At 43.2% G+C, this 15,291-nt stretch overlaps 1 protein-coding gene across 1 annotated transcript in view; it reads right to left on the bottom strand.

Annotated features, from left to right (window-relative positions):
• The window catches only part of TENM2 (teneurin transmembrane protein 2), a 488,845-nt gene that overhangs the window by 230,984 nt on the left and 242,570 nt on the right, over positions 1 to 15,291 (bottom strand).

The following is a 15,291-nucleotide window of genomic DNA, read 5'->3' as shown; positions in this document are numbered from 1 at the left end:
CAAGATGACCACAGAAAGCCTGCGCACGACAACAAAGAACAGGGCAGACGAAAACCAAAACAAACCATCTCGGTTTTAAATAAGAAACACAGAAACGCGTACCCCAGGGCATCCGAAACATTGGCACAATGCTTCCTGAACTTCTGTGACTGCTCGTTACTGATCAACTATCGTAAGAGTTACAGTCTGACAAGTACATGTAAACCTTCCAGCACCCCAAATGTGACTGGGATGTTAAATCATCAGCAGGAGAGCGGAGAGTGATGTTAATTTGGCATGAAATGTAATTCGTGCAGCCTTTAATTATTCTTTCCAGCCACAAACAAGTCCAATATACTCTGACATTCTCATAAATTAAAAAAGAAAAAAAAAGAGACCTCGGTGAATAAAAATCAGTCCAAAGTAAATAAAATAACTGAACAGAAAATGCTGGCTTGCCCTCAGGCTGACCCAATACTGCTGTTAGCGGCTTCCCTGGTGGCTCAGAAGGTAAAGTGTCTGCCTGCAATGTGGGAGACCTGGGTTTGATCCCTGGGTCAGGAAGATCCCCTGGAGAAGGAAATGGCAACCCACTTCAGTATGCTTGCCTGGAAAATTCCATGGATGGAGGAGGCTGGTAGGCTACAGTCCATGGTGTCACAAAGAGTCAGACACGACTGAGTGAGTTCACTTCTTCACTTCTTCCCTGCTCGAGGGAGGGACTTAAGAATCATGTGGAAACCACACCCCTCACATGTTGACACTGGTACATCTCTGTTGCATTATTTGAAATCATCTACATAGAAACCATTGGTTGCACATACTCAGCATCCTTCAGAACTTTAGTAATAGGAGTTCCAGAAAATCCCACTTTAAAAGAGGATTTCTTAATAACAATGAACCAGCCAGGGTCACCCGCACTTCAGAGGGTGGTTTGCTTTACAAATATAGAATTAAGAAAAAGCTGGGAGTTACTAGTAGTTGCCTAAGAAGAGCAAGTTAATTAATTTCCCAGAGCCTCATTAATCTCCTCTCTAAAATGGGAATAAAACCTTGTTGGAAGCTGGTTTCAGATAGGCCATTTGTGATTCCTTCAAATGGATTCTAAACTTGAAATATAAAAGCACACTATCTTCTTAAGATCTTCTAAACCAGCTGAAATCAAATACAGAAAGAATTGAAGACATTTTGGGTTTTGAGGGTCTTTTCATTTTTTGATTGATCACTTTGGTGGCCTTGTGGATCTGAAAACTTCAGCCTGAAAGGCAAAGCAGGGGAAGCAGGCTCCCTCCTGCATTCTGTAATGCATGGACTCCTCTGAATATATTCATCTGTACTTGGCCGCAATCCATTGCCAAAGGTTTGGATGGTCAGGAGGGATCATGCAGTTGCAGAAGACTGGCCTGAAGGGTTAGTGACTTAGCCACCCCGCTCTGTTACTATCTGGCCACTGCAGTCAAGACAAGACTCGTAAATGACTCATAAATGACAGCTTCGCCATCTGGAAAATGGAGAGGTGACATTCTTGGATCCTGAAGGTTTTCTATATCTAAATTATAAAAGAGAAACCACAGAGTGACTTGAGGGTGTAAAGTTATTTTTTTTCCCCTTTGTAATAGTTCAATAGCGGGGCAAATACAAAGTAAACAGGGGCTTCAAATCAAGTAGGAGACACCTTGGTTTGGCCCTTAAGAGGACACTCTTGACCTTTAGAATAGGGAATGGGCTTCCACAGGAAGTTGGGAAGCTTCCATCACAAAACACTGTTAGGAAGAAAAGAAACTAGTGAGTCCTGTGGTCAGCTCTTTAGATGGGGACTCGATGATGCATTCCCCAAACATTTTCATGTGGCCTCAGAGACTGTGGAGTTGGAGGGTCCCTGTATCACATGTAAGAGCAGAGACTCTGGACTGAGACCGCCTTGGCCCAAATCCCAGCTTTGCCACTTGCTAGGGGCATCCTTCTCTGGGCCTCAGTTCCCTCACCTGCACAATTGGGACATTATTATTATTTATTTCATAGGGTTGTTAAAAGAATTTAATGACTTAATCTATGCTCTTAGAGGACTTTTTGGCAAGAAACAAGCACTAAATAAAAACTATCTAAGACTCAGTAGTGGAGAAGGAAATGGCAACTCACTCCAGTATTCTTGCTGGAAAACCCCATGGACTGTATGTAGCCTGTCAGGTCCTCTGTCCACAGGGTCGCAGGAGTTGGACATGATTTAGCAACCAAACTACCACCACCACCAAGACTCAACAGAGGGGTGTTTATTTTGCTGACGTAATGACATACCCAGGGGGAATCACTTTTTATCACCACTTGATCAGAAGCTCTGATGAATATAAATTAGAAATACATTTGTACTTAAAAATGCTGCTTTTGATGGGCTTCCGTTCTCCCCAGTTAAGACCTTTTGGAAGAAGGGATACAATAAAAAGGATGCAGTAAGGAAGTAATACAGGAAAAAAAAAAAAAAAACCTTTGGGGAAGAACAGTTTACAAACCTCTTATAAAGACCACATGTAAGCCCAGCAATCATTCATAGTTTGCAACAAGTTAAAGAAACGCATTAAAAATGAAAGCATTTTAAAGAAGTTATTCATCTTTACACTTAATAAAATGAACTTTCCCTCATGTCTGTTGGGCTTTCAGGGGTTGCTGGGTTAATGACAGGATATGAAAAGGAAGCTGGAAATAGGCACCCACGAGCCTGCTAATCTGATGCTGAAACTTAAACAGATTTTGATAATATCAAACCAAGTAAGGATGCCAGAGATGGCAAAGGGAGCTGGTTTCCAAAGAGTGGCTGTGAGGGAGAAATTCCTGCAAGGAGCCTCAGGGGTTTGGTTCAGGGCTGAAAGCAGTGAGGTCCCCCTTCTTTCATGAGACCCTGACTTCAGGACACTGATGTCAGCAACAGCTGCTCCTGCCAGTGGTGACAGGCTGCTTTCTCGGTAGTCACACTGCCCCCCGGGTTCTAGATGCTCGCTCCCCATGCCCTATCCACTAAAGGAGGCAGTGTACCTGGTGCTAAAGGTTTTGCAGTCAGACAGAACTGGGTTCAAATCCTGGCTCCGGTTCTTGCTTGCTGTGTGACCTCCACCAATCTGCTTAACCTCTCTGGGCCTTCACTGTCTTTTTGTTAAGATGGGAATGATAATAGTAACTATCTCATAGGGTGAGAGTAACAAATCAAAGTACACAAAGTAGGTGCTGAGCAGACTAATAATAAAATAAATGCTCAGATCAGATCAGTCGCTCAGTCGTGTCCGACTCTTTGCAACCCCATGAATCGCAGCACACCAGGCCTCCCTGTCCATCACCAACTCCCAGAGTTCACTCAGACTCACGTCCATCGAGTCAGTGATGCCATCCAGCCATCTCATCCTCTGTCGTCCCCTTCTCCTCTTGCCCCCAATCCCTCCCAGCCTCAGAGTCTTTTCCAATGAGTTAACTCTTCGCATGGGGTGGCTAAAGTACTGGAGTTTCAGCTTTAGCATCATTCCAAATGCTAGTTACATTAATTAAATAAAAGAATGAAAAACTATAATGGAACTATAAGGGAAAGCATCTGTCTTTCTTTTCAGAGTACAGAAGTTCCAAAAGGAAACAACGTGTATATATGTGACATGCATGTATATATTTATATATTATGCACATATCTATCTACCTACCTATTCATCTATCCATCAAGAGAGAAGGGAGAGTCTAACTCTCTCTTAAGAGAATGATGGGAACAAGTTTAAAATTGGGAGTCAGGCTCTGTTTCCATTACTGACTTTTGGTGGGACCTTCCAGGAGCCAGTGTGGTTATCTTTCTGATTAGATTATTGAAAAACCTGCTTTCTTGAGTTAACACTGAAATAAAGATCCTGTCAGCTTTACCTTCACACTGAAGCTCTTTTGTCCTTTACCTCCCGCCTCCCACCAGATAAACAGGTTCTTTCTCTGTCTCCGTAGCATTTACACTTAGCTCTACTGCAGCACTGTTATTAGGGACTATGTTGATTTTGTTCGCCTTCCTAGTTGTCATTCAGTCTCTAAGTTGTGTCCAACTCTTTGTGACCCCAGGGACTGCAGCTTGCCAGGCTTCCCTGTCCTTCACTATCTCCTGGAGCTATCTTGAGCACTACCTTGCCCAAACTCATGTCCATTGAGTTGGTGATGCTACCCAACCATCTCATCCTCCATCACCCCCTTCTCCTTCTGCCTTCAATTTTTCCCAGCATCAGCATCTTTTCTAGTGAGTTGGCTCTTCACATGATGTGACCAAAGCACTGTAGCCTCAGCTTCAGCATCAGTCCTTCCAATGAATATTCAGGGTTGATTTCCTCTAGGGTGGGCTGGTTTGATCTCTTTGTTGTCCAAGGGTCTCTCAAGAGTCCTCTTAGCACCACAATTCAAAAACACCGATTCTTCAGTGCTAAACCTTTTCTATGGTCCAACTCTCACGTCTATACATGACTACTGGAAAAACCACAGCTTTGACTAGATGGACCTTTGTCGGCAAAGTGATGACTCTGCTTTTTAATGCGCTGTCTAGGTTGGCCTTCCTAAGTCTCCCTTATTAGACACTGTGCTCTCTGAGGTCAGGCAGAGCCGCAAATTCATCTCTGGGTTCTCGGCGGCTTGCACTTGGCAAGTCACGGGTAATCTATAAATGCCTGTTGAACTGAATCAAGTTTTATCTGCCCATCTGATTGGGTATTTTAACTTAATCCTTATGAATACTGAGTGAAATGAGAGCTTTCAGGAAGATTTACTTTGAAAGGTTGCATGGAAACTGATTTTTTTTTTTTTTAATAAAACTCTCTTTTCAAATCTCCACAGGGAGATTTATTTAAACAAAACAAAAGTATCTAAACAAAATTTCTTTATGAATTCTTTTGAAAAATCATGAGTCAGCTTTTAATTTATCTTTTATATAAAATCTTATAAACAAAACAATGAGCCAGGGCAGCTGGAGTCTAGTGGGTAAGTTCTTAGATTAACAACCCAAAGTTGAGAGTCCTTATCCTGATGCTTTATGACTCTGAACCATTTGTGGAAGGAACAGGGGTGTAAAGGAATTATTTTGTTGACCTCCCCTCCTTGCTATTAAGAAGGTGGCTAGTTTTAGGCGGGTTAGCTCTCAGGTCTCATTGTTCTTGTTTACATAAGAGTGGTATGACCCCCAAATATCTTAAGATGCATTCCACCCTAGCCTGCTGTGGTCTACAGAGTGAGCCAGGAGGGCTGTCTCCTGTTTTGTGCTACAAAGGCGCATGTGTGGTGTCTGCAGGGGAAGGGTTATCAGAAAGTGAAGGTTACATCCCTTTTAACAAACTAGTGATTGCTTTCAAAGTAAGCTTCCCAGATGCAAAACTGAAGTATGCTTTTGCAAACAGGGGTTTTCACTTTTTCCCCATCAGATCAGTTCAGTTGCTCAGTCGTGTCCAACTCTTTGTGACCCCATGGACTGTAGCATGCCAGGCTTCCCTGTCCATCACCAACTCCCAGAGCTTACTCAAACTCATGTCGACTGAGTTGGTGATGCCATCCAACCATCTCATCCTCTGTCGTCCCCTTCTCCTCCTGTCTTCAATCTTTCCCAGCATCAGGGTCTTTTCCAATGAATCAGTTCTTCGCATCAGGTGACCAAAGTATATGAGTTTGAGCTTCAGCATCAGTCCTTCCAATGAATATTTAAGACTGATCTCCTTTAGGATGGACTGGTTGGATCTCCTTGCAGTCCAAGGGACTCTCAAGAGTCTTCAACACCACAGTTCCAAAGCATCAATTCTTCGATGCTCAGCTTTCTTTATAGTCCAACTCTGACATCCATACATGACTACTGGAAAAATCATAGCTTTGACTAGATGGACCTTTGTTGGCAAAGTAGTGTCTCTGCTTTTTAATATGCTGTCTAGGTTGGATAGCTCAGTTGGTAAAGAATCTGCCTGCAATGTGGGAGACCCAGTTCGATTCCTGGGTCGGGAAGATCCCCTGCAAAAGGGATAGGCTACCCACTCCAGTATTCTTGGGCTTTTCTTACGGCTCAGCTGGTAAAGAATCCGCCTGGAACACAGGAGACCTGGGTTGGGAAGATTCCCTGGAGAAGGGAAAGGCTACCCACTCTAGTATTCTGGCCTGGAGAATTCCATGATGAGTTCATGGGGTTGCAAAGAGTCAGACACGACGGAGCAACTTTCGCTTTCACTTTCTAGGTTGGTCATAACTTTTCTTTCAAGGAGGAAGCGTTTTTTAATTTCATGGCTGCAGTCACCATCTGCAGTGACTTTGGAGCCCCCCAAAATAAAGTCTGTCACTGTTTCCATTGTTTCCTCATCTATTTGCCATGAAGTGATGGGACCAGATGCCACAATCTTAGTTTTAATATATATATATTTCCACATATATATATTTCCATATATATATATTTCCATATATATATATATATATATTGCTGCTAAGTCACGTCAGTCATGTCCGACTCTGTGCGACCCCATAGACAGCACCCAACAGGCTCCTCCGTCCCTGGGATTCTCCAGGCAAGAATACTGGAGTGGGTTGCCATTTCCTTCTCCTATATATATATGTGTGTGTGTGTGTGTGTGTGTGTGTATATATATATATATTTTTTTTGTTGTTGTTTAGTTGCTCACTCATGTCCGACTCTTTGTGACCCCATGGAGTGTAGCCCGCCAGTCCCCTCTGCCCATGGGATTTTCCAGGCAAGAATACTGGAGTGGGGTGCCATTTCCTTCTCCAGGGGCTCTTTCCAACCCACGGATCACACCCAGGTCTTCTGAGTGTCTTCTGCATTGCAGGCATATTCTTTTACCACTGAGCCATTGGGGGAAGTCCAAATTTTTCATTTCGAAATAATTTCAGATTTATAGAAAAATTTCAAAAGTTGGTACAAAGATCCCTGCATCTCCTTCACCCAGACTCCAAAAATATTACATACACTCGTGCTTTCTCTATATATAAATGTTTTTTTTAACTGAAACATTCAGAATTAAGTTGTAAACAGGTTACTCCTCTAAATATCTCCATGTGTTTCTCTTAAAAACAAGGGCATTCTTTTTCAGAACCACAGTGCAGTTATCAAAAATAGAAAAATAACAATGATACAACTAAACACATATATTTATAGATCTTATTCAAATTTGCCAATTGTTACACCAATAGTCTTTATAACTAACGGAAAAAAAAAGACTCTACATACTTATAAGAGTCTTTAAAATGAATGTGCATAACTTGGGTAATTTTAAAAATAATAAAAAGGAGGAAAAATACACCAATATTGCCATTGAAGAGATAAAAAGGAAAGATGGTTTTTGTAAACTACTATTGCCGATGTGAGGAACCATTCCAGTGACTCCATCCCTGAGGGTCAAATCCCTGGGCGGCTGTCTGGAAAGTCTGTGCTAGCCTCTGAGGTCAAAGGGGCCAGCAGCCCGAACCAGGCTCCTAGTTCCACAGACAAGGATCTGAACCTGGGCTCCTGAAGCCGTGCCAGCTGTTCCAGGATCAGAAGTATGGCTAATCCCTAAGAGGATGCCACTGAGAGACACTCAACAAGGAAACAACATAATTACATTTCCAGCTTTACCACCAGAGAAATGGTGGCTCAGATGGTAAACACGCTGCCTGCAATGCTGGACACTTGGGTTTGATCCCTGGGTCAGAAAAATCCCCTGGAGAATGAAATGGCAACCCACTCCAATGTTCTTGCCTAGAGAATCCCATGGACAGAGGAGCCTGGCAGGCTACAGTCCATGGGATTGCAAAGTCGGACACTACTGAGCAAGGAACACTTTCTTTACCTCCAAGATGGGTGTCCACGTACTGAGAAGCTCTAAGATATCAGGGGGCAATGTTACGTGTGGAGCTGGTCAGCCCTGGGTTTGAATCCCAGCTTTGACAGCTACTAGCTGCATGCCTTTGGGCTGATCCTGCCCCTTCTCCAAGTCTGTCTACTCATGTGGGGTTGTATAATGGGGTTGCTTCTAAGGATTTATCAGAGTAACATAGGTAGGACCTGGCTTTTAGGCGCTTCTATATCTTTCTATCTGTTGCACTACCTTCGAACATCTGTAAATATTTATCACAGATCTGGAGGATAAATGTGTAGTGGTCTAATTTATGATATCAGCTGCATAGTGTAGGCACTATTTTTTTTTTAACTGGTGTATAGTTTCCAGTAGTTGTATACAGATGTGAGAGTTGGAACCATAAGGAAGGCTGAGCACCGAAGAATTGATGTTTTTGAATTGTGGTGCTAGAGAAGATTCTTGAGAGTCTGTGGACTGCAAGGAGATCCAACCAGTCAATCTTAAAGGAGATCAACCCTGAGTACTCATTGGAAGGAATGATGCTGAAGCTCCAATATTTTGGCCACCTGATGAAAAAGCTGACTCACTGGAAAAGACCCTGATGCTGGGAAGAATTGAGGGCAAGAGGATTATGGGGCTACAGAGGATGAGATGGCTGGATGCTATCACTGACTCAATGGACCTGAGTTTGAACAAACTCTGGGAGATGGCAGACAGGAAAGCCTGGCATGCTATAGTCCATGGGGTCACAAAGAGTCATACATGACTTAGCGACTGAACAACAACACTAGTTGCTTTACAATGTTGTACAATGAAGTGAATCAGTTATATGTATACATATATCCCCTTCCTCTGGCCCACTGCCAACCTGCTCCATTCCACCCCTCTCGGTCATCACAGACCACAGAGCCCAGCTCCCCGTGCTATTCAGCAGCTTCCCACCAGCTATTTTATGCACGGCTGTATATATATGTCAATGCTCCTCTCTCAGTTCATCCCACCCTCTCTTTCCCCTGCTGTGTCCACAAGCCTATTCTTAGTATCTGCATGTCCATTTCTGCTCTGCAAATAGGTTCATCTGTACCATTTTTCTAGATTCCACATTTATGCATTAATATATGATATTGGTTTTTCTCTTTCTGACTGGCTTCACTTTGTATGACAGACTTTAGACCCATTCACACCTCTGAAAATGACCCAATTTCACTCCTTTTTATGGCTGAATAATATCCCATTGTATATATGCACCACATCGATAGAGGGCCTAGGGCTGGGACTGGGCCATAATGAGACAGGCACTTTTCAGAGCAGCTGAAATCAATATACAATGAGTGGTCAATATGTCTGCAGACCTGGGGGAAACTTATGGCATAAATTAAAGTGGTATGGTCGGAGAAAGCAAAGTCTATTCATCCCAAACTACAGGTGCTGGTGGAGACTCTAGCTGCTTAGGTGGACAACTGAAAAGCGGTTGTATATTTATTTAACAGTGATTCTTGAAGGTACCAAGCAATGTCAGGTGGGTCATTCACTCATGTATTCATGCAACAACTATCTATCAGGCATCAACTGCAGCACTAGGTAATCTCTGGTCAACATTAAAGTTGGGGTGTCTGTCATTCCCGTTATCTAGGCAGCCTGAAATCAGGGTCCCATGGAGAGCATCAAGCACAGGGGAATTTAACACCATTCTGTAATCATTCTGTGAGAGTCCACCACCATCCTTGGGCTCTTGGTAATGACCGAGGGTGGGGTCCTGGCAAACACCATGGAGTCCAGCCTGCGACTGCCAGAGCTGCAGCTTCCATGGCCAGCTTTTCTTCCTATCTATGAGCTGCCCAGTGAAAAGTGGAGATGACGATCATTTTGCCCTACGAAGCAGATGCTTAAGACACATTGGTTCTGGCTGGTTCACCTCCAGCTTAAAGATGAGATTTCTGGGATTTTAGAGGCAACACTCTAATGATCAATTTCACAGGATAGTCTACTTCTATAACTTCCACGGAAGATTGCTCATAGAAATGTGAAGCGACTGCCTATTTCAGACACATGTACCTAAAATTCCAGCCAGTTAAATAAGACTGATGTTGAGCAAAATGACAGCCATCCGTAGCCCCATTAGAAGCTAATAATTTCAGAAAATGTTGCCATAATTCATTTATGGATACAGCGAGACTATTCCCCAAACAAGTGATAAAGGGAATGGACTCATAGTCATACCAGGAAAATGAAGCCTCATATTAATACTTCCCAAACTTGAACTGAACTCTGGAGGCACCTTCGCATAAATCTGCCTTGCAGATTATTCTGCCTCACATATTTTTATCTATCGCAAATAAAGTGGAATTCAGAATATTGCTTCAGTCATTACACCTCGTTTCCATTTATTTGGGAAGCAGGACAACCATCTGGGGGTTCTGTTTAACCAAGAGATAGGTGAAAAGATCCACCTAAGGACATTAGATTCACCAGCTTGTCTAAGTCAGCAGCAGCCTGGAAGCCTGCCCGCTGCTCTTGGCTGGCTAATCCTTGGGAATAGACTTCCATCCCGAGCGTCCACTACTCCCATGATAGTTTTCAGAACATCACATAGCAACAGTGATTTTTATAAAATCCTTCAGCATGAGGAACTACATGTGGCTTTTACATCTTTCGAAACCTCAATCTTAGACAAAAATGGCCAACTCTCTGCCACTCAGGGTGTTAACAGATATTTATCCATCTAATTGTTCAGGTGAATATGCTTCTGTATTAATTTGTAGTTCAGTTCATTAGTATTACTTATAGCGGCTAAAATTGACGGATTGGTTACAACTCACCATGGAATCTCCCAGTTCCTTTATGGTTTTTTTTTTTTTTTTAAAGACCAGAGGACCACAGAAGTAACGTGACTTGCTTAGGGTCACACAGGTCTTAAGTGCTGGCTGGAGCTTGGATCAGAAACCATGTCTGACTGATTCTGCAACCCACGTATGTAACCACTATGCTGACTGCATTTGGGACCCTGGGCTAAGTATAAGAGATACAAAAACACATGTATCAAGCAGAGATCAAGCTTTGGGTGTGCAGGTCTCTCTGAAAGAGAAACATGCCAGTGAAATTTCAGGGCAAATGCAGCAGGGAGGGAAACTGGATCTCATTATTAATGCCTATGTCAAGGCATGATGGGCTTCCTCGGTGGTGCTGGTGGTGAAGAACCCACCTGCCAATGCAGGAGACACAAAAGATGATGGTTCCATCCCTGGGTTGGGAAAAATCCCCTGGAGAAGGGCATGGCAACCCACTTCAGTATTCTTGCCTGGAGAATCCTATGGACAGAGGAGCCTGGCGGGCTGAACAGAGGAGCCAGGCAGGTTAGAGTCCATGGGGTCACAGAGAGTCGGACATGACTGAAGTGACTTAGCACACATGCATGCATGATGGTGCTATGTACAACAGGGAGTATGCAACTCAGAACACGGTGCAGGTGGCAGTCAGAAGCTGACATCCAGCAGTTAGATGCACTAAGAGGTACCCTTCTGTAACAATGGTAGAATGGCCTGGCCTCCAAAATGAAGGGAGTTGCTGCATTGCTATGTAGGCTATGGGTGTTGTATCTGCCAGCAGATGTGCAGTACCGTAATGACTGGCTCAAACATAATGACCCCTTGCCCTTCTAGGAACTTCACCGACTTTGAAAAAGCTCCATGTAGGGAAGTGATCATTTTGGAACCCTGGGCTGTGTTCATTGAGAGGCTGACGAGAGCCAGAGGAAGAATTAGCAACCTCCCTGCTAATCTGGCTCCTAGTACCATACATTAAGCCAACTAGTAAAAATCATTATGAAGTTTTTGCTGAAAGGGCAAGTGTAGAAAAACATGTTTCTAAACAGAATAACAGTCTTTGCCATTTTTTTCCAACTTGCATACCATCTGGAAATTCTGATTTTTTTTTTTCAAAGGGTAGGAAAGAAATGTGCTCCAGGCACAAATAAATGTTTACAGCTGAGTTATAAACCGAGAATGGTGGGGCTTAAAACAGACAGGCTGGCAGTGATGGAACTCAAGCTGCAGTGAGACAAATAACGTGATGAGGAGCTGGCCAGCTTGTTCTTGCACATTGGCCCTTCGGAACGGGAAGTCCTGCTTCCTACTGACCTCATCAAGCATCTAGTTAAGAAGAAGTCCTCATTACAGTTTGCCCCAATTCTTAGAAGATAAAGAAGAAAGATAAAGTGGCAGGATTGTCTACCTTGACATTCTGAAGGCAGCCTTTGCCTTTGGGAAATACAGCACCTCATAAGAAGTTGGCAGTCCGTGGAGGCTTGTTAAACGGACTGACTGTGAGACACGATGATGATGTCAGGAACAACAACAAATATTCATGGATCTCTTATTAGTGTCTGACATCCTATACCGTGTTGTATAAGTGACATCTCATTTATGCTGGACAGCAAGCTTATGAGGGGGTACCATTCTACAGATGATGACCCAAGAGGCCGAGGGAGGGCAAATGACCTGTTTACATTCACACAGCTGCTAAGTGATGGAGCTGGTGGTTGTATCCCATGAGACCAACCCCAGAGCCCTATATTACAGAGCATTTGTCAATGCAAAGTCACCAAGATTATATTAAACCCAACTCTCAGTCAAGAAGGAAAAATTGATATATTGGTGTTTGGTCTTTCTCCCTAGTCTCTTATAGTTTTTAGTTACAGACAAGTCCAAGGAAAGTAGAAATGGGTTTGTACACAATCAAGAGCAGTCACCAACATTTTCCGTAAGGGGCCAGATAGTAAACATTTTAGGTTTTTGGGGCCATCTAAGCTTGGCGGCACCTACTTAACTCCCCTGCTCCAGAGCAAAAGCAGCCAGGCACAATGAATAACATGGCTGGATTCCAATAAAACTTTAGTTGAATAAATAGACGGCTGGCCAGATGGGGTCCATGAGATACAGTTTGCTGACCCCAGATCTAGAGGATGCCCTGAATGTAAAATGAGTGAGAGGTTTTGAGAATGGTCCATGAAATTCTATTTGGGAGTTTATTCTTTCTTAAGATCAGTGCACAAATTGGCTACATATGATGTGCCCTTTAAAACTTCTTGTACACTTTGCCTCTGGGCCTGGCCAATCAAACTGGATTCCCTTATGCTATCTGACCAGGTCAGAACACTGTATTGAATCTTTGTTCTCCAGGCTTATCTCATCCCAGATCTATAGCAAAAGTGCTCCGTGCTCTTGTAATGAAGATGTATGAGTTCATTCCTTTTAACATAGAAATACACTCGAGATGGTGAGTAATTCTGGCAGTCTGTGGGCTCCCTTTCCTTGATGTGAAATCCAACACCCAAATCAACCACATTAAGGTTTAATTGAAAGAGAGAATGGAAAAAGAGAGAAAAAAAAAAAAAAAGAACCATCAACAACAACAAATGGAAAAGGGGAGACAAAGCCCACAGAACATATACTCTCCCAACTAATTAATCAAGGGCTTTGCTTCCACTAACATATCCGACTGTGTAGGCTGCCCTGTCTATTAGATTCCTTGCCAAATCTGAGCAGTGTAAACACTCCTAAAGACCAGGTAATGAAATCTCTATCAATGTGCCATCTTAGATGGGACTCACATGCCTGTGTTTTGCTTACATTTTAATTTGTGTCTGCTGGATACTTACCCAGTAATTGCTTAATAAGATTAACCTTCCTGGCAATGTGTGGTGGATTTTGATGAAAACATTATCGGAGTGAAGGATTATCGTATAGCACAAAAAAACAGAGGGGGTGGTATTTAATTAACTTATTGCCAATATATCTTGATTGTCTCTTTGAAACACTGGAGAAGTAGTCGATTGGAATTGATTCAGGTTATCTAAATGTATAGAATTGGCGAGTGCGGAGGAGGTGGGCCACTGAGTAAAGAAATTCAAACCCAGGGTCACTGCCTTTCGAAAGTGTTAGGCGGGTGTGTGAAAATGTAAACCGTCTGAGTCAATTTTAAAACCAAACTTTTCAACTTAAGAAGAGATGTGATCTCTTTGGTCACAGGGAGAATACTGTTTTGGTGTTCAGAAGAAGGTGTTCCGAGTTTTATCTCAGCTTTAAGCGATTTGAAATGCTCAGACTTTATCATAAGAGTTCTCTTGACAAAAGAGACTTCAGGGACTTCCCTGGTACCAGTAGATAAGAATCTGTGTGCCAATGCAGGGAACAGGGGTTCCATTCCCGGTCTGGGAAGATTCCACGTGTGGTGGAGCGACTAAGGCTCACGAGCCACAGTACAGAGCCCATGCGCCCCAACTGTGATGCCTGGGTGCCTGGAGCCTGTGCTCTGCAACGAGAGAAGCCGCAGCAATGGGAAGCCCGTGCACCTCGATGAAGAGGCGCCCCTGCTCGCCGCAGCTAGAGAAAGCCCACAGGCAGCAACCAGGGCCCAGCGTAGCCAAAAATAAGTAATTATTTTAAAAACCACTGGACAATGATTTGGAAACCCCTTTGCTGTCTCAGAACTCACTTGGAAAACATTCTTTTGTGTGTGACGTTATGTGACTCACACACTGTTTTCAAAAGCAGGTTGCATCTGAGGGGGAAAATTCTGGTCTTTTCCAAGACACTGTGAAAACTGTTCCTTTGTTCATTGAGAGACATCATACTCTTAGTTAGGAGTTGTTCTCTTCAGGGAACCTTCTGTCCTGCTGCTGTGGGAGGCTCAAGTCGGGTGGGGGTTGGAAACAAAGCTTAACCACACTGGGAGAAGAGGCGGACCTTCATTTATGGGAGTTAATGCCTATTGGGAATTTCCTTTTGTGAAGACTGCTATTTTAAAAGTGTGGATAACCTCAGTATGTATGCACACATAAAATATATCCCTGTGCAAAATACATGCATATTCACTTTTCAACGTATATTCTGCACTCTTTTCAAAGGAAGGGGTGCTGATTTGGAGAATAAAGGACACTTGTGGATCAGACATAACAGAGTCTCCCTAAAGCAGTGTTTCTCAAAAAGCAGTGTCACGGACATTTTGGACGGAAAGATTCCTCATCATGGGAGGCGTTCCTCTGCGCTGCAGGCTGCTTAATTGTATCTCGGCCTCTACCTACTAGATGCCAGTTGCATCTCTTTTAAAAGTGACAATCGAAAAAGTCTCCGGACTTTGTCAGATATGTCCCCAGGGGGCAAAGACATTGCAGCTGAGAACCACTGCACTAAAGGGAACTCAAGTTACATTTATGGGTGGTCAAGTCCTAGAGGAGAGCAGACTGCAAATCTGGGGCCAAGAAATTTGGCTCCTGGCTTTTGGGTCAGTGAAGACAAAATATACTGTTCATTTTCAGGTCTGGTTTTAGTCACCTGATAATGGAAAGCACATAATTTCATCCTCAGATAAAAACTTTTTCATGCTTACTTAGAGGTAATTCAGTGTTTTGATTAGGATAGATGAGGAAAGTGATTCTTCGAGCCTGGCTCAAAAGATGAAAAAGTCACACTTGAAGCACCAGGACAGCTCA

The sequence above is a fragment of the Bos mutus genome, chromosome 7 (assembly GCF_027580195.1).
Source record: "Bos mutus isolate GX-2022 chromosome 7, NWIPB_WYAK_1.1, whole genome shotgun sequence".
Classification (NCBI taxonomy): domain Eukaryota; kingdom Metazoa; phylum Chordata; class Mammalia; order Artiodactyla; family Bovidae; genus Bos; species Bos mutus.
Note: the sequence above shows the minus strand (reverse complement) of the source record. Positions and strands in the feature narration are given on the sequence as shown.